This window comes from Bos grunniens, chromosome 19, assembly GCF_055505025.1.
Source record: "Bos grunniens cultivar Pamir isolate PY7600 chromosome 19, Bosgru_T2T1.0, whole genome shotgun sequence".
Lineage (NCBI taxonomy): Eukaryota > Metazoa > Chordata > Mammalia > Artiodactyla > Bovidae > Bos > Bos grunniens.
Genome location: NC_141183.1, coordinates 39,409,163 through 39,413,777, shown reverse-complemented (window position 1 = coordinate 39,413,777; position 4,615 = coordinate 39,409,163). Strand labels below are relative to the sequence as shown.

The 4,615-nt window shown below is 48.5% G+C and overlaps 1 pseudogene across 1 annotated transcript; it reads left to right on the top strand.

Annotated features, from left to right (window-relative positions):
• The first annotated feature begins 508 nt into the window (after nucleotides 1-508).
• Nucleotides 509-1,985, top strand: LOC147352305 (olfactory receptor 1D2-like; annotated as a pseudogene). The gene has a single exon (XR_015148071.1). The product of XR_015148071.1 is annotated as an olfactory receptor 1D2-like (transcript).
• The last annotated feature ends 2,630 nt before the right edge of the window (nucleotides 1,986-4,615 follow it).

The following is a 4,615-nucleotide window of genomic DNA, read 5'->3' as shown; positions in this document are numbered from 1 at the left end:
AAGAAAGCTGAGCACCGAAGAATTGATGCTTTTGAACTGTGGTGTTGGAGAAGACTCTTGAAAGTCTCTTGGACTGCAAGGAGATCCAACCAGTCCATTCTAAAGGAGATCAGTCCTGGGTGTTCTTTGGAAGGAATGATGCTAAAGCTGAAACTCCAATACTTTGGCCACCTCATGCGAAGACTTGACCCATTGGAAAAGACTCTGATGCTGGGAGGGATTGGGGGCAGGAGAAGAAGAGGACCACAGAGGATGAGATGGCTGGATGGCAGCACGGACTCAATGGACATGAGTTTGAGTAAGCTCTGAGAGTTGGTGATGGACAGGGAAGCCTGGCGTGCTGCAATCCATGGGGTCACAACGAGTGGTACACGACTGAGTGACTGAAGTGAACTGAACTGAGAAATTGTTGTTGGAATGACTAGAAGTTACACATTGTCCATGCTATATGTTTATGCCTGTATTACCTTGTTGAAAATCTGTATTAAAATATTATAAAATTTAATTCAAGATATTTTAATTCCAAGAGAATAGTTGATTTTGTGTATGTGAATGCCCTTGTTTAATAGAAGTAACTTAGTTAACAAACATTTGTTGGTGCTGATGTTGCAGACAGTTGGAGAAATGCATGGAGACAACCGGAGTGGTGTCTCAGAGTTCCTCCTCCTGGGGATCTCACAGAATCCTGAGCAGCAGCGGGTCCTGTTTTGGATGTTCCTGTTCATGTACCTGGTCACAGTGGTGGGAAATGTGCTCATCATTCTGGCCATCGGCTCTGACTCCCGCCTGCATACTCCCATGTATTTCTTCCTGGCCAACTTCTGCTTCACAGACCTCTTCTTCATCACCAACAAGAGCCCCAAGATGGTGGTAAACCTTCAGTCTCAGAACAAAGCCATCTCATACGGAGGGTGTGTGACTCAGCTCTATTTCCTGGTCTCCTTGGTGGCTTTGGACAACCTCATCCTGGCCACGATGGCATTTGACCGCTGTGTGGTCATCTGCCGCCCCCTCCGCTACACCACAGCCATGAGCTCTGGGCTCTCATTTCACTCCTCACCTTGTGTTGGGCCCTCTCTGTCCTCTGTGGCCTCATCACACCCTCCTCATGACCAAGGTGACCTTCTGAGGTCCTGGAGGATCCGCTACATCTTCTGTGAGATGGACGTCCTACTGAGGCTCGCCTGTTCTAACATTCACATCACTCACACAGTGTTAATTGTCACAGGCTGCTTCATCTTCCTCACCCCTTGAGGGTTAATGACCATGTCCTATGTCTGGATTGTCAGCACCATCCTCCAGATACCTTCAGCGTCTGGGAAGCACAAAGCTTTCTCCACCCGTGCCTCCCACTTGGCTGTGGTCTCCCTCTTCTGTGGGACACTTGGTATGGTATATCTGCAGCCCCTCAAAACCCACTACATGAAGGATTCAGTAGCCCCACTGATGTATGCTGTGGTGACCCCCATGATGAACCCTTTCATCTATAGCCTGAGGATCAAGGCCATGCATGGGGCACTGGGAAGACTCCTCTTAGGGAAAGCCTTCCAGAGGTTGGCATGAGGTAATCTGGGCATTGAAGTGGAGATTGCTTCAACTCGTGTCCGAGGCATTATCCTATGGAGAACACAGGAGTGAAAAAGGGACACTCATTATTTAGTCACTAAGTCGTGTCTGATCCTTTTACCACCCCCATGGACTGTAACCCGCCAGGCTCCTCTGGCCATGGGATTTGCCAGGCAAGAACACTGGAGCAGGTTGCCATTTCCTTCTTCAGGGAATCTTCCCGACCCAGGGACTGAACCTGAGTCTCCTGCACTGGCAGCTGGATTCTTTATCACTGAGCCGCCTTGGAAACCCCATGAGAGCATAGATCCAGCTTAATATGAGCTCATACCTCTGTGATGAGGAAAACACACCTATGTGTAACCAGTGTCCCCAGACCTCATCAACCTTGGCAATAAATAAGGTCATGTTAACACTAATACTAAAATTTTGCAGGATCAAAGTCTTCAACTTATCTGACCATAGGACCACAGTGCCACCATTCCAGTCTTTCATAACATACCCAGTTGTTGCCTGGAAAGGGGACTCTCTAGCACACTCTTGGTCTTGAGCTCTGACATGCTCTTGGGGACCTGCTGCCTGTGAGCCATTTGAAGACACCTGCATTACCCCCACTACAGGTGCCCTGGATGAAGCTGTCCATTCTCCGGGCTGTTTCACTCCTCATCTTGTGTTGGGTGCTCTCTGTCCTCTATGGTCTCATCCACACCCTCCTCATCCACATCAGCATTGCTCTCTCAGACCTCAAAGCAATACTGACTGTGGCTTTCTCCTATTTTCCTTTTCCCTGTGGAGAGACCTCATCCCTGAGAAGCCCACCCTATCCTTATGCCAGCTCCTCACTCCATGGCCCCACCTCTTTTGCTTGCAACCACTGTACCCTTCACTCCAAGCAAAATGTTCAAGTGTGATCAACACATGCTCATGGACAGGATTGGTGGTGGAAGCAGAAGTGGAGGAAGTAATTATGAGACCCTATCTCTACTTGGTTCCACCAGCCTAGTGTCAAGTGCAATGGATAGAAAAGGAGAAGTTACTGATGAGAAGATGAGTCCCTGGGCTCTGGCAGTGTGAAAGAGGGAGCAGTTCTTTACAGATGAATCAGCAGAGCCAGCACTGACCTAGACGTTGAGAGACAGGGAGAGTTGACTTGATCTGAGGTTCAGTTTGTTCCACTGACAATGACTGAATGCCTATTAGTGGCTTAGACTGTTTTACAAACATGAATCAGGAGCTCATGATGGACCAAGGAGGGAGGCTACCTTATTTCTGTGTCTGAAGGCAGTGGTTATGCTCTGAGCATGTGGGTTGCGGAGAAGGAGGGGGAAGACTCGCCTGGCTTGTTAGTGATGGGGAATTCAGGGAGGGCTTCCTTGAGATGGTAAAAGCTGAGCTCAGAATTAAGGCATGCTGATGAGTCGAAAAGTGAGTAGAGCAAGGCAAGGTAAGATCACTGGGTGAATGGTATGGGGGGAAGTATTTGTCTTTGGAGCAGATAGCCAAGCTCTCACACCCTATGAGTGTAGCAGAGCCAGTCTGGAGGAAGAAAGACTCCTCTTCTTTCCTGGCAAGGACTCATCCAATGAAAAGCCATAGACCCTTTGTTGACCACAGCCGTCTTAACTTCCCTTTTCCCTCTATGAAAGTTGCAAGGTCTTTTCTCTAGTTACAGCAAGTGAGAGCGACTTTTTGTTTCAGAGCCCGGGCTTCTCATTGTGGTCACTTCAGTTGTGGGGCACAGGCTGTAGGGCATGTGGACTTCACTAGTTGGGGCACATGGGCTCAGTAGTGGCAGTTCCTGGGCTTAGTTGTTCCATGGCATATGGGATCTTCCCGGACCAGGGATCGAACTGGTTATTCCTGCATTGGCAGGCAGGTTCTTTAGCACTGAGCCACCAGGGAAGCCCCCCTCTTTGGTCGTGAGCTCCACCAAGTTTCCAGTCTCCTACCTGGATCCCAAATCCCCACAAAGTCACTTTTGTCGGCATGTGTGTGTGTGTGTGTGTGTGTGTGTGTGTGTATGCACTCAATCAAGTCTATTTGTAGCCCCATAGACCGTAGCCTGCCAGGCTCTTCTGTCCAGGAATTCTCCAGGCAAGAATGCTAGAGTGGGTTGCCATTTCCTCCTCTAGGGGATCTTCCCGACCCAGGGATTGAACACACGTCTCTTGTGTCTCTTGCATTGGCAGGTGGATTCTTTACCACTAGCGCCACCTGGGAAGCCCACTTTTGTCTGCATAAAGTGAAGTGAAGTGAAAGTTGCTCAGTTGTGTCCAACTCTTTGCAACCCCATGGTCTATACAGTCCATGGAATTCTCTAAGCCAGAATACTGGTGTGGGTAGCCTTTCCCATCTCCAGGGGATCTTCCCAAGCCAGGGATCGAAGCCAGGTCTCCTGCATTGCTGGCGGATTCTTTACCAGCTGAGCCACAAAGGAAGCCCAAGAATACTGGAGTGGGTAGCCTATCCCTACTCCAGCAGGTCTTCCTGACCCAGGAATTGAACCAAAGCTTCCTGCCTTGCAGGCGGATCCGTTACCAACTGAGCTATCAGGGAAGCAGTACGTGTGTCTGCTTATGGCTGCTAAATGGTTGTTGCTGAGGGCACACAAGCACAGGACCTCCTATTTGCTTTCTTTCTCAGTCTTTCTTTATGGCTCTTTTCTAACTCTGAGGAAGGAAGACACCACATTTTAAGATGCCCTAGGGTCAAGGAACTGAGGCAGCCTCCAACTTCAGGCCAGTGAGGTCCTGAGGTCCTCAATCCCCTAACCTGCAAGGAACTGAGTCCTACAGTGACCATGTGAATGAATGTGGAAGCTTTCCTTTCCTCAGTCAGGCCTGGAGACAGTTACACCACTGGCTGATGGCTTGATCATAGCCTTGTGAGAGGACTCAGGTCAAGTATTTTTGATGAAATTTAGCATCCATATTGAGAGGTTCTGTAAGTTTAAAATATACATGATTCTAAGGACAGTATGAAAATAAGAATGTAAAATATCTCACTTATAGTTTCATAATATTGATTATATGTTGAGATGATAATGTTT